At 36.5% G+C, this 26,551-nt stretch overlaps 1 protein-coding gene across 8 annotated transcripts in view; it reads left to right on the top strand.

The window, feature by feature from the left end:
* The window catches only part of AKT3 (AKT serine/threonine kinase 3), a 357,879-nt gene that overhangs the window by 103,834 nt on the left and 227,494 nt on the right, over positions 1-26,551 (top strand). Inside the window, exons 1-2 of one of the 8 annotated variants that reach the window (XM_032137425.2) lie at positions 16,720-16,860; positions 17,349-17,507. The exons of 6 other annotated variants lie outside the window; for them this stretch is intronic. The gene's annotated coding sequence lies outside the window, so the exon portion shown is untranslated. Of the gene's footprint in view, positions 1-16,719; positions 17,508-26,551 lie in introns of those variants that run through there. One more of the 8 variants, XM_058430706.1, reaches the window with a different exon arrangement.

The raw sequence follows: 26,551 nt of genomic DNA, 5'->3' as shown, positions 1-26,551 counted from the left end.
TTCCCAGAAGCTACAGTGAATTTCACACCACTTATAAACCAAGGGGCTACCTGAAAGTGTTTCTGTTATTTTAAAATCTAAAGTCTATTTGAATTTGAAAAAATAAAATGAAAAGTTGAAAATACCAAATCTAAGACTTGTGTGTAATTGAAATGAGGTTGTTTTAGAAAATTAAATTTGGCAAGTGATTAATGCTTAATAAGGAGTAATTGTTTTATCTATTTTAGGGAAAAATTAATTTAACAAACCTATTATTATGTGAAATTTAGGTAATGAACATGGGCAGTACATAATTTCCGTAACATTTATAGCATCGACCACAAAAAGGCTGAATTAGTGTCATCAAATACAAAGAATGTTCATTTCAGAATCAAAGCTGTTCGGAAAGCACTGCTCATGGTTACTATAATTAATTCAACATTTCGGGACTATTTAAAATTGTTATGTCATATCACTTTAATAGATACACCTTTCAGATGCATATATGCCTGATTTTGGAAAAGTATATTTTTTGTACTTTTCAGTATAAAAATTTTTTTCTTAGTTAAAAACGTTCTCTCATTTAATGATTTTTGGTTTTGTATCAAAAGCAAAGAAACTTTTAGTTATCTTAAATAATAAAACAGAGGTCGCCCAACCTGCACTGTTTGGACCCTGTATACGGCATTAACCCAGCTCAACAGCTGGCTGTGATTGGCTAGCCAATCAGAGTACCAATTCTGTAGTGTCCTCCACTTTTCCCTGAAGCTAGTAGAGTTTTGGTTGAGTGGGGTATAAATGTGAATAGCAGATTAGCTAATTAAAATGGTCCTAGATAGTAGGCTCCAGTGCTGAAGTTCCTGGAGGATAATCCAACCTCCCTGAACTCTCTTGATACCAAAGAACTCACCTGGAATAGCTACAGCCTACTTTTCTGTCCCGTTCTCCACCTTCCCTGCAAGCTCTGTTCCCCTGTGGGCTGGGTCCTGTTTCAGCTCCTGGTTCCCCTGTGGGCTGGGTCCTGTTTCAGCTCTTCCATGCATGTCTCAGGAACTATTCCTGTAGACAAAGGTCCATTCAGCAATTGAATGCTTTTTCCAGGCTGCATTTCTAAATCTGAATCCCTATGTATCTTCCAGATCAAAGTACCCCTCTCCCCAACAACAATGGACTAGATTTGCCAGGGCCTCATAGCAGAATATCCTGTCTGACTCTCTCTTCACTAGACTAAGGAGAAAAAGAAAATAACAAAACAAAAATGAATAATTTATTTTAAAAGATGAATATAGCATTCCCCCCTCCCCTAAAAAGAAATGAGCAACTATTATTTACACAAAATGTAGATACAACTGTATTCCTTGTAGGATTACTTATTAAAGCTTTCTTGATACGTAAATCTAAATCCAAGCGGTTTGGCATGAGTGTCCGCTTCATTTATCATTGACTTGGATATGCTTTAAAGAGTCTGTCACAGCTGGTCTACAAATGGATTTCTGCACGCACCAAAACTTGCCTTGTGGCAAATGTTTTATAAAAATTGTATAGATGCTTCAAATATTGTTCTTCATGATTCTGTGCTGCTAATTTTCCAGAAGTCTTTCTCTTTCAGTCTTTTTTTTTTTGAGAAGCATTTAAGAAAATTATGTTGAGTTTGGTGTAAATTAGAGTTGTGACAAATTATAGAGCAATTTTCACAAGTAAAATTGGGCCAGTTAGCTCAGAATTAGAAAATTAATCTTTTTCCAAAGCATTATCTCACTTTCTGTGTGTTTATAGTGTTTATAGACTAATAGTATCAGTACCAACAGCTAAAACATCAGTGTTTTTCTTTTAAAAAACATTATCATTTCTTTTTAATGAACAGTTATTGAAGTATTAGCCTTAATTGGCTAGGTGTGGTGGCTCATACCTGTAATCCCAGCACTTTGGGAGGCCGAGGCGGGCGTATCACCTGAGGTCAGGAGTTTGAGGTCAGCCTGGCCAACATAGTGAAACTCCGTCTCTACTAAAAATACCAAAATTAGCCAGGTGTGATGGCGGGCGTCTGTAGTCCCAGCTACTCGAGAAGCTGAGGCAGGAGAATTGCTTGAACCCGGGAGGCAGAGGTTGCAGTGAGCTGAGATTGCGCCACTACACTCCAGCCTGGGCGACAGAACGAGACTCTGTCTCAAAAAAAAAAAAAAAAAAAGAAGAAAAAAAAGATTAGCCTTAATCAACAAGCATTTACTAATAACTTGCTGGTAAAGAGTAGTATATTCAGATTTAAAACATTTTGAAGAAATACCCAGAAGTGGAGGACAAGGGCATTGAGCTTGCTGTCCTTGTAAAATACCGTGTGTGTGTGTGTGTGTGTGTGTGTTTGTGTGTGTGCGTGTGTACGTGCATGCATGTGAGAGGGGTGAGAAGGTGGGAGAGGGAGGCATACAGTAGTTGAAAGTTAACATAATAGAGAGTTTTTAAAACCTTAGGACACATCTAAAGATGATACAAAATGTATGTTAATGCAAGATAAAATTTGGTTTATTAGGGACAGTGAATTATGATTGGAAATAATTAGGGCAAATTTAACGAAGTAGGGTTAAAGCGTTACTTTGAAGGAAAGAAGGGTAGTAAGCAGTACATAATTTTGAGCTAAATTCATAGGCAAATCAATTTCTATTTAGAAACTGAAGCACTTTCTTTATAAAAGCAAGTCTTCGCCTCTTTATTTATTTGCTCAAGTATGTATGAGGCCATATTGCATTTAGCCTGTATGAGAAGGAGAAGAAAGCAGAGAAGGAGTTATGAGGGAGATTGGAAGAGAATAAAAAGATCACTGCACTTTAGATGCCAAGCAAGAGCAATTATTACAGCATTATTTCAGGATTCAAGGACAACAAGGCCTGTAAAGAGGCCACTGATAACCTCATTGGTGACTTTGTGGAGATCAGTAGTAGTGATGGTAAATGGCAAATTGGCAGGAGTTGAAGAGTGAATGGATATTGAAGAAATGGAGACAGTAATCATAGATTTTTCTTCTGAGTTGTTTTTTGATAAAAGGAAAGAAAATAGATTACAGCAAGCCAAAGAGAGATGATTTTTGGATGGGGTGTTTTGAGCATGTTCATAGGTTGAAGGAATGGAGTCAAAATACAGAGGGAAATTCAGAAAGATCCAATAGAGAGATTCATCATTTGACATAATCAAATCTTAGATGACAATAAAGATGGGATACAAGAAAGAGGGGTTAGTTCTTGAAAAGTAGAATGTATATGATTTCCTTTGGTGTAAGTAAGGGGGGTATTCCGAATATTTCAAGTAGAGAGCTGGGAAGTTGAAGTTATTCATATTTAATGGTTTCCCTGCTTTCTAGGAAGTAAGGAGATTATAAAATGAGAAAGATGGGGTTGGAGGAGAGGGATTTGAAGAGGGGTAAAGAAGATGTGGTATGATTCCTTTAGAAAACAATCATGATCAAGTCAACTAGAGATGAATGAAATAATTTCCCAGGTTTGCATGAATTATGATAGATTTATTTGGTTTAGTTTCATGATTTAGTATAGCAGTACTCAGAAGAGTTCCACGTAAAATAGATTATATCATATGCCTAGGATGGAGACTGATAAGATGTGTATGATGAAAGAAAAAGTGGATTAGAAAAATATAGAATGATCAAGGACACCATAGAATGAGACAAGTAGAAGGGAACTTTTCAACTGAGAAAATAGGGAGAGAATGAAGGAGTAGAAGTGGTAAGGAAAACGAAGGAGGAAGTTCAGTAGAACTGAGGAAATTATAATATTAGCTTAAAATATTAAAGTATTCATGCAACAGTATGTGAGGGCCTGCCATATGCTAGGTACTGTTCATTTGTATTTACAACAGATGAAGTACCAAGTAGTACTTCAGTGGAGTTGCCACTAGATGTCACTCTGATTCGTATGGTAAGGCTAACCTTGACACGTACTCAAGATTGGGGCTTTGAAAGTCAGACCTGTATAAACAGGCAATTTTTAATAGCCTATGCAAATCAATTATTATCCAGAAATCTTATTCATATAACTAAACTACTTTTGAGAGAGTATTCTCATTAGAACAAAAACCCTCAAATTTGAAAACATCAAGTGATTAATGCTGTCTTTGCATTATTGATTTATTTTTATTATCTTAATCACACTAAATGGTATTTCTCAGTGAACTTTAACATTTTCTGAAATTCTACATTAAAGTTTGTGAAGTTATTTTCTTTGTATTGTTTTATTTATCTGCTGAATTGGTTCTGGTTTTATAGGGACAAATGAATTTTTATAAGCACTAATAAAGCTGCTTCTAAGTGGTGAAGATTGTGCATGTGAACACCAAAGTTGTGAGTATAGTTTTACTCTGTGTGGCCTTCCTATCAACTAGAAGGAAGAACACTATCTATCCAACTCTTGTTTTTTTTTTAAGTCCCATTCTTGTTTTCTATTCAATCAGTATAGCTTTGCCTCTTTATCTTCATGTTGAAATAAAGGGTCATGTTTAGAAAGCTTGTCAGAATTCCTGCCTATCCACAATTTTTTACAACTTGGTTCTTTCAGAACTCTGAACAATTTTGGATAGCTATGCAATATAAATATTAAACAAAACGCAAAAAACCAGACACACCAACAAACCGTGTTGATTTCCCCAGAAACATATAAACAATACCCAGGCATACTATATGTTTTAAAAGATATATTTATGTTTGTGTATCTTCTTTTAATTTTTTCTTCATTTGACAGGGGAAAGATGTGAGATTATACAGCATTGCTAGAACCGTTGGGCCTTAGTATAAAACAATTTGCAGGTCATTATGGTCGAAAAAGCATAGCATCACATTTTTTGCATGTGCTATGCCTAGGTATATTCCAGTGCTTGCTTCAGACATCATTTCATTACTGACTCTTACCGATCCTTGTTATTCATTATGGTCTTAAGTAATTTTTACATGTTTGCAAGAAACCTATATTATGTCTTAAGTGAACTGTCTTACATTTATCCGTTTTGATTTTTTTTGTGTTTATGGATAAAGTCAGTTTATAATAAGTTTAATGTGGTTTTCTATGGTAACTCCCAATGTAATACTAAGAGTTTCATTTGGAAAGGTACCTATTTACTAAGCATGTTGTTAGGTAACATTTTGGTCTGTTCATTGAAGATATCTCCCTTTAATCTCTTCACTGTCTCTTGGGGAAGAAGTCATTTTGCTTTGGACAAGTGAACGTGAACATGCTGCATTTGCTGGGCTGTACTGGGTAGAATACAAGTACAAGAGAGAAGGTCAGTTAAAACTTAGCAGCAATGGCGATGTAATTTTGCTTTCCCCAAATTTTGTTGAAGCAGTCATTAAGAATTACACTCTATAATAAAAAAAGCATGAAAAGATGATGGAAAAATCTCCGTTAATGAAATTCCTCTTGAAATTATCCTCTAATTCCTTTCTAATTCTCAAATTGACTTTGCCATATAACTTTCAAAATGAAACTTCTGACGTTTTTGTTTGTTCTTGGAAAAAGTGTTCATTTCTTTGCAGTTTTATGGTGAAAATAATGTCCTGTATTTCTTTTTAGGAATATATTCCTTTGTTGTGCTAGGAACAATAAGTTTATTTAGATAGTAGCCATCTACACTCTCTATCTCTAATCCCCAAAGGCCTTAACCTCCATTAGGAATAAATGTAGATTTTTGTTTGCTTGAAATAGCTTCCTGGGCATGTAAAAACCCTTTTGACATCATTATTTAGGGGCTCCCATCCTCCCAATGGAATCACAGCCTAATACAAAAACTTTGCAGCTGGTGAGCTCCCAAAGCCCCTTTTGATGATTGTTGTTAAACTCAGCGTGGCAGCTTGCAGTTGTTCCTTTCCTGTACTGCCCCCCACCCCCCATGTTCATGTTCTTCATGACAATAAGAATTCTCCAGAGGTAAAACACAGGGCTGAAAATTTCTGATGCCTCCTTCATCCTCTGTTTCTTCTCATTCATTTCCATTCTAAGCATATTTATAAAGTTTAGTGGAGATTATCAAGGGAAAGATTCATTCTCTCTCTGTCTCTCTCATGCTTTACTGTCTCTAATAAACTAATTTCTTTAAAAACAAACAATTGAATATCAAAGCCTTGAATATGCAGAGGTTATGAGACCCCTCATCTTTTCTGTAGAGTATGTTAGTTTCAGGCAAATTAGAAATCAGAGGTCCTGGCTGTGACTTAGTTCAAACTTGGAAGTTTCTTATGTCATACTATATTTTTTACTGATAAAATGAGGGTACAAATAACCCAAGCAAGTGGTAATTAAATGATTTATCAACTCAGTGACACACTAATTTACCAGAAATTTTCTCTAAAGTTTTTGTTCTAACTTTAACTGGCTGTATCAAGTATAGGCTTATGTTGGTATTATTTAGGGGAAAAAACATTTATCACTCAAGATAAAGCATGTTTAGCTCACTGAAATGTAAAGACAATACATTTTAATAGAAAAATTACATATGATATGATTTAGATATTATGAAAATAACAATCATAATTGGGAAAGATCTAAAAAGACATGGGACTGATAGGCAAGTTAGAAATGGACGTTAAATTATTGAAAAAATATACGGAGACAAACATGTTAGAAAATAAAGTACTCCCTATGTGTGAGTTTAGTAAAATAAGCATTGAAATAGGGCTAAATGGAAACAGGAACAAAGCAAAGTAAAAAATCATCGAATGAACCTGAACGATCTTTTTGATTCCACATAGGGAATTTGTTTTTTTGAAGTTTTTGATACCTGCGTTAAAGCTGTATTTTAGAGTTAACGCAGCTACGTTAATTTTTTTGAAGTTTTGAATGCATTGAGTTTTGGAAACTATTTTCAGGATGAATACTACGGGTACTGCAGATGATCACTTTATATAATTATGTGTCTTGAATTAATTAAATCCAACTTCAAAGGCATGTATCGGAAATTCCTTTGCATAATAAAACCTCCATTCCTAGTGCCAGTGATAAAATGAGCAGCAGAATGGTTTACCAGGGGCGTCCAGTCTTTTGACTTCCCTGGGACACATTGGAAGAAGAATTGTCTTGGGCCACACGATGAGCTAAAAAAAAAAATCAAAATAAATCCCATAATGTTTTAAGTTTGTGAATTGTGTTGAGGCGCATTCAAAGCTGTTCTGGGCTGCATGTGGCCTGAGGGTCACAGGTTGAACAAGCTTGGTTTAAAGGGAATAGGGACAAATTCTCATTCCAGAGAGCTGAGTACTGACTAATATCATCTATTACCACATACTTTTGTAACCCTGTGCAAATCACTTTTCCTGTTTTTGTAAAATAAGAAACATTGACCAAAATCATCTCTAAATCTGTACAGGTTTTAGTATGCTATGATCATTTTAAAATAAATAATTTTTACATCATATCTCATTTTCTTAAAAATTGATATGCCCAATACTTTTATTTTTGAGACAGGATCTCCCTCTGTTGCCCAGGCTGGAGTGCAGTGGCATGATCATAGCTCACTGCAGCCTCAACCTCCTGAGCTCAAGTAACCCTTCCACCTCAGCCTCCTGAGTAGCTGGGACTGTACAGGTGCACACCACCATGCCTGGCTAATTTTTAAATTTTTCATAGAGGACGGGGTCACCATATTGCCCAGGCTGGTCTTGAACTCCTGGGCTCAAGTGATCCTCTTGACTCAGCCTCCCCCCCCCCCCAAAAAAAAATCCTGCTAGGATTACAGGCCTGAGCCACTGCCCCCAGCCTACTTTTATGTTAGAACTGAGAGCTTCAATGAGATCATAACAGGCAAATTTAAAATCTCCCCCATTACTTGTAAAAGAAATCTTTTTGAGAAATTAAAACAATTTTTGTTTTTTAATGAGCCGAGGACTCATGAATACAGTGATCAGAAATGAGAGCCCCTCGTGGTGATGAGAATAGCCATTTCAGAAATTACCACTGAACATAGTAAAGAATACTGGAACTAATAGTTGGTGGTGTAAAATGTGATCAATCAAGAGAGTCTATTTCTGTTATGTATAATAATTTTTTAAGGTAAACTTTTCTTCAAGTATGAGATACATAAGAGTGAAAGAATCATAAGAATACGGCTTTGTGAATATTCATGAAGTAAGCACACCATGTTAACACCTATATTTAAACACAGAACATTACCACTACCTTATAAGCCTTCCCTTCCTTTACGCTTCCAGTCACTATGTCCCATCAAGCAAACAGGGTGACTTCTACAGCATATATTACTTTTGCCTGCTTTTGAGTGTGAAGTCATATGGCGGCTTTTTCAAAATTTTATTTCTGAGATTTATTGATGTTGTTGTTTGTACTAACAGTTCATTCAGGCCCATTGCTGTATTATATTTCCACTACATGACTAGACCCCAGTTTATCTGTTCTATTTTTGGATTTGTTTTGTTTTTACATTTTGGCTGTATGTCTTTGGGTGTGCATACATACACATTTCTGTTGGCTATGTGCCTAGAAGTGGGACTGCTGGATCATAGAACGTGCATATGTTCAACTTTTGTAGATGCTGCTAGATAATTTCCTTAAGTGTTTATTCTTTATATTCCAGCAGCAGTTTGTAAGTTTCATTTGTTCTATATCTTCACCAACACTTGGTGATATTTTTGGTAGAGATGCGCCTCTCCCTGTGGTTGCTGAGGCTGGTCTTAAACTCCTGGGTGTAAGCAATCCTTCCAAAGTGCTGGGATTACAGGCATGACAGGTGTAGCATCAACCCTGGCCAGTAATGTGGTTTTAATTTGTATTCCCCTGATAACTAATGAAGTGGAACTCTTTTTCATATATTTACTATTCATTTGGAGTACTAAAAAAATTTTATGACACTTGCATTTTAAAATATTAAACTTTCCTATGTTAAGAAGGGATGTTGTAAATTAGTTATTTTCTAAAACATTTGGCATAATCATTCGGTCTATCTCTGTATTTGATAAGTTGTGAAATTCTTTGAAAATATTTTTTTCCTTAATAAAACTATGTATTTCAAACCATGGAATTGATTTCAAATGCTACCTTCTAAGTGTTACTATTTATTGATAGTATTTTTGAAAACAAGACTAGAAAAAATGAAGTAGTTTAAACAAACAGTAGTTTTTCCTTCCAGGGAAGTCTTCTCCAGGGAATTTCTTTGCTGGGATGGTCAAGTCCCTTATATACAAAGTTTTTCCTTCCAGGGTAAAATTATTAGGCATTGTAGAGGGTATAATTAAAAGTTGATCTCCCTAATTTTAAGTTTACTGGCCAATTACAACCTTATCATTGAACACAGAGTTTGGAAGATTCTTGAGCAGTATTTTAGAGCTGTTTTTGAGATGGAGACCAACTTTTCTATGTGCTCCTACATGTTCGAGCCTTCTGTGCACTTCCTTTGGATCTATGTGACTAATTTCTGGCCAGTGGATTGGGAGTGAAAATAGTATGTGTCACTTTGGCCTGAGTCAGTTAAGGGCTACCTCCTTCTGACCTCTTCTGTTGCAGTGGTGAACATGTACATGTTCTAAAGCTTATGTATTAAGCTAGTGTTTGTCATTGCAGTCAATGTTAAGTAACCTAATAGAGTTTCATTTTAGTAAATGGTCTATACATTAAAAAAAAAAGATACCCTGGAGCCCCTGAAATATTTTTATGCCCATAATTTTTTGTGAGTAGAGTGCTGCTTTTAAAAAAGACTAGGGTTTGGAGAATATGCTTATGAGGAGAAATCGGTTTATGATGGGAAAATGAAAAAGGACAAACGTTTGTTTTATCATTCTACCAAATGAGAAGAAAACTTTCACAAAAAGAAATGTTTAAGGTTTCTGATTATCAGAGTTTGATTTATTTATTTATTTATTTGAGATGGAGTCTTGCTCTGTCACCCAGGCTGGAGTGCAGTGGTGCCATCTTGACTCACTGCAGCCTCCACCTCCTGGGTTCAAGCGATTATCCTGCCTCAGCCTCCCAAGTAGCTGGAATTACAGACACCCAGCACCATGCCCGGCTAATTTTTGTATTTTTAGTAGAGACGGGGTTTCGCCATATTGGCCAGGCTGGTCTTGAACTCCTGACCTTAGGTGATCTGCCTGCCTCAGCCTCCCAAAGTGCTGGGATTACAGGTGTGAGCCACCATGCCTGACCTCAGAGTATATTTATTATTTACATACAATCCGATTATTTTTATAACATTAAAATTATTTTAACTTGTTTTGCTTTTTTTAAAAAAATTTCAATTTAGGAAGGTGGTAACTATCAGAGAGGCATATGACACAGATGTAGTGCCCCCTTGGTATCCACAGGGGATTGGTTCTAGGTCCCTTGCGGATACCAAATTCCAAGGATGCCCAAGTCCCTTATATACAATGGCATAACATTTGCATATATTGTTCTATTGTTATTTTTTACTGTTTTTTTTTTTTTTTTTTTTAATTTTCTATCTGTAGTTGTTTGAGTCTGTGGATGAGAAACTCATGGGTTCAGAATGGCCTATCACAAACTGAGGATTATGGAAAAATACTGTAGTTTACAGGTATTTTTTTGAATACTGTTAATACACAGATTACTCATAGTCTAATCAGAATAAAAATATTGAGAAAAATAAAGTCCTTTTCATCTTTAATTTCTAATTCTTTGCACAAAAGTAATTTTTTGGAAAAGCTGTTTCTTATACTTAGTTTCATTTTAGAATTCCCAGCAACCAAAAGTAAGCCTGAGTTTGTACTAAGGTAGGAAGTATTTTATATTTTATCATGTCTGCTAGTCTTGTTCTATTAAATTACTTAAGCAGCTTTTTATTGTAGGAAATTTGGAAATGTGAGATGTTTAGCGCAAGGAAATAATCTTAAGTGGAACAAAACTGGTTAAGAAATTGAAATGAATAAAAAGTATGTTATGAAAATACGCAACACTCTCATTGACTTAATTAAAATAGCTTATATAAGATTATTGTTGGACTATGTCTTATAAACTTACAAGGGAAATCTTGATTCCCTCTCTTTAACTCCTTATAGTTATTGCCAAGATTAATATTCTTACATGTATTTTTTTACAAATATGTGTGATAGAATTGTCACTATAAAAAAGTTTTATTTTTAAAAACATTGGCATGAGAAAAAGGTGAATGCTTCTTAAAGTATTGGAATAATTATTTATTAGTGTTACTGGAAATGGGTGATTTAGTGTCACTTTTTGGGTAATGTGGATTTGTTTTGAGAGAGAAACAGAGAAACACTCAAGGAAACAAAAATCAACAAAGACTAACAAAATTTCTGCAGAGAATACAGGTACGTGCTTGCATGAAATAAAGGTCCTATCATGAAAATACTAAAAGTCTTTGAAGAACTAGGCTGGAGTTTATACTGCTAGTGTTCTTTATTGACGATATAAGGAACATACAGTTATATATGTGATGAAGTTAACATTAATGATATATATTTCCCAGATGTAGGGCTAACACTTCTTCAAAAATCAGATTTCCAGGTATTTCATAGCTTGAACAAATATTTGATGAGACCTCTCCGCTGAAATTTTATACCGTAGAACTTAATAAACATGCCTGGAAATTTTATGTAGATGAAGGATTAGGGTTTCTAGAGGTCATGGTTTAAGTCATGCTTTCCTACCTGGCCTTTGTACAATACCAGATACAAAATGAAGAGCAAAGATAGAGGCCAGAACGTACCTACTAATGATAAAAGTCCAAGTGGAGGTCTGAGTTTGAGAGCCAGATGACCTGCTGATTGAATTGCAGAACCAGGCCAACTTTTTCAAGCACTCTTCAGGTAATATAAATAAGACAGTGCCATAGAGCAGGGATCTTTATGGTTTTTGTTGCAATTGTAGCTACTCTGTGATTGTAATGCAAGAAAACAGCCATAGACAACAGGTAAGCTAATGAGTGTTCCAATAAAACTTTATCAGCCTTTTGTAGTCTGCTGATCTCTGGCATAGAAGAAAAAGGCACATTTGCATTTTCTGCAGCCTACTAGTTTCAACAGGAAGAAAAGGGGCCCAGCAGAATCCTGCATACCAAGGATTTTTCATCACCAGTTTTTCACCAGATAAAATACTCCATCTTACCAGAATTGGAGGGAGTAAAGGGAGAGAAAGAAACCTGAAATAATACTAATGAGCTCTCCTTGTAAGAAGTGGGGCAAACGCTTTTCTCACAAGTCCCTTGACACTAGAATTTACTCTGTTACTCAGGTATACTGCCCTTCCAGTGGACTCAAAAGAACCTATAAAACACAAAGTATTACTTTGTACTGCATTTTCCAAACTTGAGAGTCTAAGTGTTTTGGTGCTAATTTTGGCATAGTTTCTCTCATTTTTTTGGTTAGTGATAGTAAAACCATGTATTGAGCTCCCAGGAAGACCCTTCTCTTCCAGCCACATGTGGTGACATGAGGACATGCCTTTGGCCTATTTTGGGCAGCTCAGATTACTCTGTGGATTGATTCATATTTTTTGAGTGCTACAAAATATGAGGCATTTTGATAAATGCTGGGGATACAATAATGAGCAACAGTGATCCAGTTCTTACCCTCACAAGAGCTTGTGCTGTGTAACAGAAAGGGCTCTAAAAAGAAAAAGTGATTTCTAATTTGAAACCTGAGGGACTAGCAGCACATGCCACAGGGGACAAAGTTCAGCATGTTCCAGGATTTGAAGAAAGCATTGTTTACCTGGGGAACAGAGTGTAAGGGGAAAGTGGAGATAGCTGAGGCTGGAAAAGGAGGAGGGAGCCTAGGTTACAAAACCTGTGTAAGCACTTGGGTTTTGTCAGATCAGGGGGACGTGATTGAGGGGCTTTAAAGCCATAAGATGATGTGAATGATCTCTATTTTTGAATATGTTCAGCCTAGGTTAGAAGAGGCAAAAATTGAAGACCTACATTTGTACTGTTCAACAAAGTAGCCATGGGCCAAAGTGGCTGTTGAGCACTTGAAAGGTAACTAGTGTGATGAGGAGTGAGTTTTACATTTTCGTAAATTTCGATTTAAAAATTTAACTTAAAATTTTAAGCAATATGTTTTCCTTTAACTTTAGTATTTTGATTGGACTACATTTCACATAAGCTATTGAAAATTTAGAGTCCAAATTGACCTATATTATAGGTGTAAAATTCACACTGGATTTTGAGTTCAAGATATAAAAAACAAGAATGTAAAATATCCCGATTTTTTCTATTGGTTATATGTTGAAATGATCATATTTTGGATATATTTGGTAAAATATATTATTGAATTTAATTTTACTCTTTTTGCTCTCTTATGTATGGCTTTTAGAAAGTTTAAAATTACATGTATGTGTCACATTATGTGTCTTATTGGACTACTCTGGCCAGATTCCAGTTCAGAGGCTCTCATAGGAATCTAGATGAGAGATCACCATGATCTGTGCTGGGGTTGTGGCAACAGCATAAGGTGGGTGAATTTGAGAGTGATCTAGGAAATAAACCATGGGATTTGCCATTTGATTAAATGAGAGATGGTGAATTCGTTATAAAGAAGGAGAAGGGAGCCTCCAAGCACAAAAATACAAGAAAATGTATGGTAGCGGAATGGCAGATTCAGACATGTAAACAAGCAAAAACAATGCATGTTATTTTTTATTGACAAACTAAAATAATGTAGTTAAAACAATATTCTTCTACCATTGGATTTTAGCATTTTTAATGTTTGCTTTTTAGTATATACTACCTAATTGCTTCTTTAGAGTTACGTAGTTTTGCATTTCTTAGATTGTAACTGAACACTAAATTTTACAATGTAATGGTTTACCATCTTTATTTCCATGTCATTATCTATTCATCCTCAACCAGTACTAAGTGGGAGGTGGGACTGGAGATGTTTTTGTATACTTTTGAGCATATAAATTCTCTAAACATTTTCAAATTTGATAATATAAAATTTATTTACATTTTAAGATGAAGCTTATTCCTTCTTAAAAGAACAAGTACTTTATTTACATGTGAAGGTTTACTAGACCCCTCCCTAAAGTTGAAGCCCTAACAGTATCTGATGAATGTTAAATGTTTAATACTTTCCCCCATTGTCCTCCTAAGAAATAAGATGCATTTCTAGCTTCATTTTCCAGTCTCTTAAGCTTATGAAAGTAGTCGAGACAGTTTGTTGACCCCAAAGAGACCTTTTAGTCTCTGGCTTGTTAGACAACAGGGTCTGTACTCTTCATTGGCATTCAGATCACAGGCAGCCACTGGGCTCAGTGCAAAGCCAAGCACAGCTTTAGGATTTAGACAAAGCCACCCTGGCAAAGGAACCCAGTTGTCAGGGTAGCTGGCTGTATTGTAAAGAATTGTTGCATAATGGAGAGACCAAGTAGAACTATTAGGATGCAAATGTGAAAAAAATGGTGGAGCTAACCTGCAAAAACAAACATTTCTTTTTTGGTGAAGAGTCTAGTCATTGTTGCTTTCTTCTGTTTTAACTTCTCTGGGCCAGGGATGTAGTTGGTGCAATTTGAGTATATTAGTTATCTTCAGTCATAATGCTATCCTATACTACTTTAAAATGAACAGTTAATTTGTAGGAAGAGACCACAGTACTTCAGTGTTTTGGAATCTTTTCATAATTTACAAGTGCATCCTACTTTAGTCTAGATCAATTTTATATGTGATTTTTATTCTAGATTAGATGGGAAATCCTTTTTGCTCTTGATTTTATTTCTTCTGATTTATAACCAAATATTGTTCTAATCCTTGTCATCCAATGACTTCTCCCAGTGGATTCTCATAGTTGTCCTATTTATTGTAGAATTTTTGGCTCAAGAGGAAAGCTACTGAAATCCTTAAAACAAGAATTGCTTTATTTTACTAATGTCTTAAGGAAGTCTACCCTGTCCCTTTTCTCCTTTTCACTTTCTTTTGTTTGTTCATCCCTGTATTGAGTGCTCACTTTTTCCTTTGCTTTCTACTTCTTCCTTAGTTCTTTTCTTTCTACTTTTCATCTTTCTTAGCAAAACATTGTAGAACCCACACTTTGATAAATGCTGTGGTAGGGAAAGGGAAAATAATACTAGTAAGAAGAAGGAGGAATAACAGAGGGGTCTCCTAACCTGGATTTAGGAGTCAGGGAATAACAATTACACCCATGCCTTACTGAACTGTTACTACATGCCAAGCACTATTTTAGGTGTTTTACCTGAATTAATCTCATTTAATTCTCACAGCAACCTTATGAGGAAAGCGCTATCATCCCCATTTTGCAGATGAGTATGAGGCACAGAGAAATAAAGTGACTTGTCCAAACTCACATTTTGTGTATGATGGAGCCAAGAAAGGCTTTCTAGAAGTTTTGAGCGTGAAGCTGAGATCGAAGGTAGAGTAAGAGTTGCCTGGTACACTGCGAATGGAAGCAGGTTATGGGAAGAGGGACCAGCAAAGGTGTGACAGAAAGGAGTCTTGCACCTTTCTGGAAGTGAAGGTAGATTTGTAGGGTTTGAGGGATTCTGTGAGAAAGGGACTAGTGAGAAATGATGCTGGAAAGATTACTCTGTGTTCAGATAATTTACATATGTTATTTGTGTGTGACGGTTCATTTATTCAGCAAATACTTATGTCTATGAAATGCCAGTTGCATGGCTGTTATCTGTTGGGAAGGTGGAAAGAAAATAGCAAAATAAGGGTGGCGTACATCTGGATGGAGTTACATGGACTTTGAGGTGTTTTACAGTAGATGAATCTTAAGCAGAGTCTTAGTACGTCTGTTTTGTTTCAAATCAGCATATGCCTTGACTTTCTCATTTTGTTACAAGGCTTCCATTTCTTTATCTTCGAACTTAGTACTTGCAAGGCTCCTAATTTCTTTAAGATTGCTGTATAATACCATTCACTTCATTCTTGTTTTGGTTTGCCTTTGAAATAGCTTTAAGAACAAAATACCTCTATAGCTGTTATTTTTCTGACTTTTAAACCTTAATTGGTAGAGCCATTCTTTTTTCTAATTCTTGCTTCTCATTTTCTTCCAGGACTATGATTCCTTCAGCCTTCTTTAGTTCCTTTCTTTCTAGTAAATTCCATTAACATTGGGCATCAAGTATAGCCATTTAAGGCCTTTTATGTTTTTCTTGACCCCAGGTTTTTGGAATCTGAATGTTGATTTATCACTACGACAATGATTGGCAATTGTAATTTCTAACATTGATTACTCACTATGGTATGTGCCAGACACTATGCTAATTGATTTATATAAAATAACTTAAGCTTTATAACAACTTTCTGAGGTAGATGTTAGCCAAATTATTATCATCCAGTTTTCTAGTGAAAGAAATGGGAGTTTCAGAGGGATTAATGTTATCCAGGTTACACTGATGATAAGTGGCAGAGCCAGGATTTGAATCCATGTATTTGACTACAAAGCATATACTTTTTACCCCCATCTCAAGCTTTCTGTCTAGCACTTGCATTTTCTTATTTTTACAGATTAAAAAAAGTATGTGGCAGATGGTTTAGGCTAAATATAACCAAAGCTAAATGCATCTCCCCCTAAATTACTTACCACTGTACTTAATATTTATTTAGGATGTATTTTGTGTTTAGCACTAGCAAAAGGAAGAATAATTTTACTTTTTAATAATATTTGAAATACTTACTTTGAAGTTCAAATTCATTCTCCCATTCTATTTATTCTTCCATGGCACTGTCTCAAATACCTGTCATTGGCTTCTCTCCTCTACGGTTTGACCCGTTAGTTGGGTTTACATTTGTTTCCCACAGGTGATTGTGGTGAGCATGAACCCACTTTTGCAGCTATCTAATAAAAAGATGGAAATAGTTGGACAACTCATATCAACTATGAGAATGACTGGTGATGACTGATAGTAAGAGCTGGCTACTCACGCTAACGTTTGTTGCTAGGTATGCTACAGTAGTCTCTAATAAAAATGGTGAAAAATGTTATGAGAGGAAACACAACGAAATATTTTTCTGGGTATAAAGTAATGTTACAAATTGCTTTTGGTATGAGTAGCCTGTTAAAATTTCAAATATCATACTTAGATGATATTTTTAGAAACATCTTGAAAAATAATCATGTGGTGCAGAATGATGTTTCAGTCAATGATGGACTGCATATATGACAGCGATCCCATAAGATTATAATGGAACTAAAAAATTCTTATTGCCTAGTGACGTAACATCATAGCACAATGCATTACGTTTTTATGGTGATGGTGGTGTAAACCAACCTATTGCATTGCCAGTTTTGTATAAAAGTATAGCACATACAATTATATACAGTACATAGTACTTGATAATAAATGACCATGTTACTGGTTTATGTATTTATCATACTGTTGTCATTTCAGGGTGTACTCTCTCTGCTTACTTTTTTTTCTTTTTTAAAGGTTAACTGTAAAACAGTCTCATGCAGTTCCTTCAGGAGGTATTACAAAAGAAGGCGTTGTTACTGGAGATGACAGCCCCATGCACATTATTGCCCCCAAAAGCCCTCCACTGGGACGAGATGTGGAGGAGGACAATGATATTGATGATCCTGACCCTGTGTAGGTCTAGGCTAATATGTATGTTTATATCTAAGTTTTTAATAAAAAAGTAAAAAATATTTAAATAGAAAAAAGCTTATAGAATAAGGATATAAAAATACTTTTGTACAGCTGTACAGTGTATTTGTGATTTAAGCTGTGTTATTACCAGAGTCAAAAAGCTACAAAATTAAAAAGTTTATAAAGTAAAAATGTTATAGCAAGCTAAGGTGAATTTATTATTGAAGAAAGAAAAATATTTTGTTATTGTAGCCTAAGTGTACAGTGTTTATGAAGTCCACAGTAATCTACAGTAATATACTAGACCTTCATATTCACTCACCACTGATTCACCCAGAGTCACTTCTAGTCCTACAAGCCCCATTCATGGTAAGTGCCCTATAGAGGTGTACCACTTTTTTTTTTTTTACCCTGTGTACTGTATTTTTACTGTACCTTCTCTATGTTTAGATTTGTCTAGATACACAGATACCATTGTGTTAGAACTGTGTATTCAATACAGTAACATGTTGTTCAGGTTTGTAGCCTAAAAACTAGGTGTTTCTATGACGTTCACTCAGTGAGGAAATTGCCTAATGATGCATTTCTCAGAATGTATCCCCATCATTAAACAATGCATGACTGTAATGGAGTAATGTGATCTGGTATTCTTTTTCCTTTTTATAGTTCACACTGTATATTTTTAAACAGTACTTCAGCGTTTCAGTTTATTTGCGAACTTTGATTTGTGCACTCATTTACACATTCATACATCATTCACTCCTTCATAAATACTTTATTGATGAAATCTTACTTACTGGAAGTGCCAGTGAGGTACAGGAGATACAGCAGTACACAGTGCTGAAATAGTCACAGCCCTCATGGACTTGACGGTGTGTTTATCATTGGATTGGATTTAAGAGAATTGCTAATTTTTTTCTGTTGAGAGTTCACGCCATATTTGACTTTTGGATTTTCTGAGATTTATATTAATACATTTGAAAATTTTGGTTTTAGAATTAGGCTAATGGTTACAGGTGTACCTCAGTTTATTGTGCTTTGTTTAATTGCACTTTGCACATACTGCATTTTGTATAAATTGAAGGTTTGTGGCAACTCTGTTGAGCAAGGCTATCTGTGTCATTTTTCCCAACAGCATATGCTCACTTCATTAGCATTTTTAGCAATAATGTTTTTAATTAAGATACATACTTTTTAAAAGACATAGTGCTATTGCACATTTAATAGACTATAGTGTAGTGTAAATATAACTTTTATATGAGCTGGGAAACCAGAATTTCATATTAACTTGCTTTATTGCCATATTTATTGTAGAGGTCTGTAACTGAACCCAAAAGGTCTCTGAGATAGAACTTGTATGTAGATTTTGATTTGATCACTACATATGTTTATGATTGTTGGCTTATACTTATTGGCATTCTGAAATTTTCCTTTTTTCACTTAATATTGTTTTTGTGCTCTGTCCATGTGCAATGTAGTTACAGCTGTAGCTAAAGCTATTGGTAGGTTATGCCTTTTAGCTGCTGTATAGTATTCCATGTGAATATGTAGCACTACTTTTTATTTATTCTTTAATTGATAGACTTTTGGAACATTTCCGCTTTTCCTCTTCTAGTCAGTTAATACCACAATAATTGAGGTCTCTTATGAGTCAGAACTTTGAACAGCTTTGAAAAAGAACTATCTTTTGTCTCATTAATGTAATTTTAAAATAGAAGTATTTGAATTTTGCCTTTAGTATTTTTGATATTTTGCAGAAAGTTCCAGTTGACTTAGTTTAAATGGAGTCTAGTTTGTGTGCTTTTCGTACCTTCCCAGTAAAAGTCCTGAACTGGTCATTTTACTTGGAGTGTATGAATTGGCATAGCACAGTACTGAACAGATAAAAGGAAACAAAGTATAGGAAAGCAGCTAATTGTAGTAATTGCAGCTGGTTTCAAAGTACTTCTAACAGTTTGTGCATAATGCTTACTTGAAAGCATCAAATGGGTGCTAGTTGTGAAATAGAACACCTGTTTGTTGTTGAGCATGTGTTTATGCAGATGATTGTTGTTGTCAAAGCACCTTGATGTAGAGTAGTCCTGTTTACATTTACATTCTCCCCAAAGGATTAACAGTGTTCTCTCAATAAATTTGCAGTCTATTCTCCTCTCAAAGGCTGCTGTTTGGAGGGTGGTGTGAAAGAGGCAACAAGTGCTTGCTAATCACTTGAATATACATAATTAGTTACAGTCTGGTGCACTGGATTCTTTGTAGAACCATGACAATACTGATTGGCAAATGCACCTAACAATAGATGTGTCACCATATAGTCCTTGAGAGTGCTTGTTGTTTGTTCATTGGTATTTATTATAACTTATTTTTCTCAACATGAGTTAAATTTTTATCAGTACACAAACTCTTTTCCTGTTCTTTTAAATGAACCAGTGTGTTATATAACAACTCTGTCATCACTAAGAAGCAGTGTTGTAAATTTCTAGACTACCTAGAGTCTGAGGGTATTATTTAAAAACACATTTGCTGTATTTAGTAATTCCAAAGATTGAGAAACATCCAGTCAGTCACCATCTCTTCCCTTTGGCAGGCTCAGCAAGGGAGTGGAGAAGCCTTTTAATGGAAGAAAGAGGCAGCTTTAGGTATGCTGTGGTTGGGAAGGCTGTTGGCATGGGAAAGCTGGAGGTGTGGGTATCTTGTGTGACTGGTCTGGGGAGCATCTGAGCTTTTTCTGTTTGGTCTTTGGTTGTCATTGCCCAAGTCCTGAGCGTTCTGGGCTCTTGGCTGCAGAGCTTGTGGTTTGCCATCCTGCGGTGGTTGCAAAGGTTGTGGCTCAGAGTTCTGTGGTTATGCATGATTTCACTGTTGTCCATTTTATATTCAGCCTCTCAGTGGGTAGTGTTGTTAAGATGAGGCGAAATTTGTTTAGAAAAAAATATGTAAATCTATATGAAGAATAATATTAAGTAAATAATGTAGATGGCATGTGAATATGACACAAATTGTGAAGGTGGTAAATGAAATTAGGAAGAAAGGAAAAACCGTTACATGGTAATTACATATGAGGCATTTCACTGTTTTCCCATTTTATTTCATTTTATCCTCTTCAAAGCTCTATAAGTACAGTATCATAATCCTGAAATTATAAATGAGGATTCTGAGGGTTAGTGAAGTACATTGGTCCATGGTTGCGCAGCTAATAAACAGGAGCTAGAATTCCAACCCAGAGCTTACTGACTTGAGCTTACTGACTTTTGACTCTATAAGGAGGCACAAACTATTAGTTTACAAATGCGATCATTCCATGAACTGAGATCTTTCAGTGCTTCACTTCTAGTGCCTTCCATTTCTCTTCACAGAACACTCTTTTTGGATAAAGAAGGTTTAAAAAATAATCTCTCTATTGATTTTTAAATAGCTGCGGTGGCTAGCTTCCAAGTCTGCAACTATGTACTTCCTTGTTTCAAGTTGGCCTCACTATGTGCTTAGAGGATGCCTTGGCTTATCCTAGTTACTGTTGCTGTACTGAGACCATCCAGTAAGAGTGACTCAGAGCTTGCTCATTACCTCTTCTTGCCCCTTAGTTCTTGTTGTATATCAAAGCAAGTGTTTTCTAAATTCTTGTAGACTCTTTGTTCTCTATTGCCTTATTATTGGTGATATTGCATGCCCTTTATCTTAAAAGTATGGATGGTAGAAAACATGAACTGCTACAACAACATAATATATATCTACAGCAGGCTATTATATTTTTTTTGCTTTCATTTTGTCTTGTGGTAGATACTTACATATAAGAGTTTATGCTATGAGCAGAAATAATCGAAATGTCATGGGATCCTTCAGGTGTCACTTTGCCAGCCGGGAACCACTGTGGCCTGTGGCGCCCCTGCTTGAGTTTCACTCACTCCCACTGTGCTCGTTCCACCCACTCAGCCCGGCAGGCTGCACTCAGTTTGCCCAACCCAGATCCCACGCCTGACGAGGGCAAGCCAGGCTTAGACCAGTGAAGGGTGTGTGAGAGAGCTAACACAGGGTCCGGCTAGCTGTGGTGGGGCAGGCAGCTCTGGGTGCTGGCACAGGTGCCGGCTCCTTGCCAGGCTGCAGCTGGACCAGGTGTACCACACGCAGTTTCTGGTGCAGGTGCTGGTGTCTGGAAGAGGGGGATGCGTTGGCATCCAAAAACTTGGGGACGCCAGCAACTGCAGAGCCTCAAGGAGTGGGTGAGGCGTGCTCTCTCATTCTCGCCACGCGCGGCTCGGCGAGCAGGGGGAGCATGTTTCAGCTTGTTCAGTCCCACCACCTCACCCCAGCCCACGGCTCCCAGGCTGGCCCAGCTCCACTGCCACTTCCTGTCACGTGGGGCAGCTGCCCAATGCAGGCAGAAGGCCGGAAGGCTATAGTGTTACAGCTCTGGCTCGGGAAATCCTGATGTCTGGGCCCCCAGAAGTGTCACTGCTCTTCACTCCTGCAGTCCAGCAAATGGGAGCATGTCACCACCCACAGTTTGGTGAGCTGGCCAGGAAAGCGTTGAAGCCCTTTTCATGCCCACTGTTGGGTGGGTCCTGAATTCTGGTCCTTTGTCCAGGAAGAATGAGGTTATGTGGACAACTGGAAGGTGAGCAAGGTGGAGTTTTACTGAGTGGTAGAACAGCTCAGCAGAGAGGAGACCCAAAGCAGGCAGCTCCTAAGGGTGGTCCTGACTTACCTTGAGTCCAGCTGAAGATGGGGTTTTTATGGGCTCAGAATGGAGGAAGTGCGTGCTGATTGGTCCCTGGGCAGGAGGAAGTGCGTGCTGAGTGGTCCATGGGTGGACCTGGAAAAAACACCATTTGATTGGCTGAAAGGCACAAAGGAAATTCTCCCTCCAGGTTGTGGATTCCACCTAGAACTGGCAGCCAGGTTTTCAGGCTTCGTGCTGTGTGTGGCCTGAAGGTTGGGTTTCACTGGGGACCTGTCCCAATCTGCCTAGGAATTTGTCTGTCTCCTGCCACTATCACAGTTTTATTTCTGAAATACACAAATATTTAAAGCTGTTAGGAAGGTGTCAGTAGAGAGACTTGGAAAATACAGGCAAGATGAAAGTAAATTATTCTGGTAACAAAATGACCCATTCTTATTAGGGAAAATGAAAAATATACATAAAGAAGAACACTATAATCTATAATCTATTGTCCAGAGATATTACTAATATTTTATGTCTCCTTAATCTTTTGTCTATGCACATATTTTTATATTTTTAAAATACAACATTTGGAATTTTATATCTTGCTTTTTTTCTTAATATTATAAACATTTTCCCATATCATTAAGGACTTTTAATAGCATTTTATAATTATTTACCTAACAGTTCTCCCTGATCATTAGACAGTTAAGATAGATTTCAGATCTTTTTTTAAGGTAGATTTTTATGAGAAATTCCTGGCTAAAAGAATATGGTTACTTTCATGTCTCTTTATAATCTATGAGGTACTTGATTTTTTCCTGGAAAGGCTGTACCAATTTATGTTCTCACCATATTCTCATGCTTTAAACTCAGTGCATATGCTCTTATTTTCACTAGTATTTTGAATTCCATCCTTTTAATCTTTTCAAAATCTCAAATCATTCCCTCTCTTGTATTACCAGTCTCTCCCTCTCTGCTTTATCATGCACACCAGCATATAAAGGTGCAATAGTATCTTCCATCCTAAAAAGCCCCCTCTTGACATATTGCTTCCCATTCCACTACTGCCTCTATTTCTGCTTCTCTTTTAATAGAATTTATTGCATGGTTTGTCCACACTGGCATCTTTCATATTCTCACCTTGTAGTTAATTTTCTGCCCTAAACTCTAGTTTATTTGGATTTCTTACTCCTCTGAAGAGTCTAGTAAAAATCATTGACATCTGCGTGAACGTTTTTCTCTTTCTTTTTCTCCATCTCTTAATATCATTCAGCACAAGTAGCAACTCAATTCTTGAACCCTTATCTTGGTTTCTCCTAACTCATTGGCTCTTCCTTTCTGATCTTTTATCAGTTCTTGATACACTACCTGATGCCTACTTATTGGAGGGCCATGTGACTCCATTGAGGACTCCTTTCCCTAAGGAAAAACTAAGTTTCCCTGAAGTCCTTTTTGTCTCTAATAACTTTTTTCCTCTCCTGGGATGTCTGGCATATGACTCTTGCCTTAGAGTCCATAGACTGCAAATGAGTTTGTGCTTTTAGTGACATGTACTTTAAAACTCATTGATCTTAGTTTTATTAAGGCTTTAGATTTTTGAAAATTTTCTTTCAAGTGGTTATTCTTTGAAATCATGAAGAACTGACAGCATATGACCAGATAGTTTTTCTGCAAAAGCATTGGGATTGCCTGTCTTGTCCTATCTGTTCCCATAAAGTTTTAGGTGAAATACAAAGTTTTATGATCTAAATTCATAATTGCTAGTATGATGCATTAGCACGCCGTAAGTTCACAAGAACTCTGCATTATATTCCTGAATGATTAAAACTTACAACTGGCATAGTATCAAGTGCTGGCTGCCCAAGTGTCTCCCTCACAACCTATAGATAGAGTTTATTGCCTGTCACAGAAAGGGAGTACACCACCTGGTTAGAACTTTGGCAGTTTCTTGGAGGGAAGAAAGCAAGGATAGTATGTACTGAGAATCAAAGTTTGGTTGAGGTTGAGTCAATACTGGGTGTGTGTGTGTTTGATTAAGATTGGATGATGACCATTATGCAACAGCAAGGGATTCAAAGAATCTTACATACTGTTGGGGCTTTCTATTGAATAGTTGATGCGTGTTTCAGGAGTTTGCTGTGATGAACAATCAAACCGTTTGCCAGGGTGAGGCTCTCCCTGAATAGTCAAGTCATGTTAACGTACACTGTAAGTTGTTTAGGGAGTTGGTAGTTTTAGTCTTCAAGTTGTATGTGGTTTCTGTTGAACTATTAATGTCATAGGACTACAACATATTAACTTCAAGCTCTTAGAATGGCTTTCACTTATTTTTGAGAGGTGTAGCTGAGTGCTGCTTATAGTTACGTCAGTTCTTATAAAATGCCAACATCCCTCTATGCCTAAATATCAAATCAGTATTGTAATTATTTTTTTAAACTAAGATTATATCAAATTTTTTAGTTTGATACTTACAAAATAGTTATGATGCTTTTTTTTCTTGGTTCTCTTTTTTTCTTTGCTAGAAAGACTTTGAACTATAAGGGTTGAGGTTCCTTTTCTGTAGACTTAAGAAAGAGGATGTGAAACTTGGTTTCATGAGTTCTAAATACCTCAAGTTATTGTTGCAAGAATAGGGTTTTCAGTTTCACAATTTCAACCTATAAATTACAATGAAGAGTAAGAGTCCTTATAATAATAAACTTTTAGGGCTGGGAGCAGTGGCTCACACCTGTAATCCTGGCACTTTGGGAGGCCGAGGTGGGAGGATCACTTGAGGCCAAGAGTTCTAGACCTTCCTGGGCAACATAGCAAGACCCTGTCTCCACAAAAAGTGAACAAAATTAGCTATGCATGGTAGTGCATGCCTGAAGTCCCAGCTACTCGGGAGGATTGCTTGAGTCAGGAGGTCAAGGTTGCGTTGAGCTGAGATTGTACCATTGCACTCCAGCCTGGGCAACAGAGAAAGACCCTGTCTCAATCAGTCGATCAACTAACTTACTTTTGGTATTGTACACTGATTTATGAAGGCTGAACCTAGGATTAAATGTTGTCTTTTGTCTGCCCTTTATTTTTCTTCCCTTAACAGATGCCATGTTGAGCTGCCTTGTCCTTATTTTGACCCACAATGTGTATTCAGCCTCAGCACTTATTATGTAGGTTAGGCTCCTTTTAAATGTTAATGTTTCACATTTATGCTTGTGTGAATTGCTCATTTTCTGTCATAACCTGGGGGTATGGAAGGAATCTGTTGAAGGCCAAGGAGGTAGGCTTTACCACAATACTGACATCTCTCTTCTCAGCTCAGGCAGGGAGCCTTGGCTAGGCCACCTATTGCCACTGCCTAAGTAGAAGGTGATTGGCAGAATCTTACCTGCTTTGCTTTGACTTTTCATTGCCAGAGTTTGTTGAAGGATGCCAGATGTTTCGGAAAACAAGTTTCTTTTTGCTTTCTATCCATATTCTTGCCAAATTCTTACCTGTTTTTTCATGAGGATGCCGTGGCTTGCAAGAAAAAGCAAGAAAAATAAAAACATAAATTTGATTCTTAATTTGAGCATTCTGACCCATTTTCAGCTTTATATATCCTTGGTCCATTTTTCTTCCTGTTATTTTGACAATTCTTACGGCTGTGGGACTGAGTGCTTGTTCACAGATAAATTTTAACTTTCTTTTGGGTAGAAAAAGAGTATTGGTTCGTAGGTTGAGCAACCACAGACTGAGATTTTCAGAAAATTGATAACTTCTTTTGAGAATTTACTGTTGTAAGTTATAGAAACTGAACTTAAATATTACCAAACCACCATATTAAATATTTGCCATATTTTAGATTGTTCCCTGCATTAATTGAGTTCACTTTATAGGTGTAAAATATTTTTACATTCAGTAAGTAGATCAAATAATATTAACCCCACAATTTTTTCCCACACGTTAAAAAACACCTGACTCTTCATCCAGATAATTTTTCCAGATTTCACCACCGGAATTTACTTACACATCTTTTAATGCCTAAATAATCAGTCTTGTTCTGTTATCATCTGCCTTTCGTAAATAATTGAAATAGATTTGGCTTACATATTGAGGCATGGGTTAACCTCCAGTTGGAACTCTAAATTTATCAAACTTAAGATCCGTTATAATGCCTAGCAACAGAATAATTAAAACAGATTTGAAGAGATGAGTAGCACCCACCAGCATACTAGACATTAATGTTGGAGGTAGGAAATTCCACAGCTGCCTGCACTAGGCCTTTATGAGAACTAACCTTTTAAAAAGGCCAGTAGCTTTCCTAGTCTTCTACGAAGTGCCAAATAGATGAGTGAATGTGCGTAAACACCTTTCTGTGTGTACTTTTTAGCTATTACTTTGAAAATTGTAACAACATATGTAT

The sequence above is a fragment of the Hylobates moloch genome, unplaced genomic scaffold (assembly GCF_009828535.3).
Source record: "Hylobates moloch isolate HMO894 unplaced genomic scaffold, HMol_V3 SCAFFOLD_18, whole genome shotgun sequence".
Classification (NCBI taxonomy): domain Eukaryota; kingdom Metazoa; phylum Chordata; class Mammalia; order Primates; family Hylobatidae; genus Hylobates; species Hylobates moloch.
The sequence above is the reverse complement of the archived record's forward strand: the minus strand, read 5'-3'. Positions and strand labels throughout refer to the sequence as shown.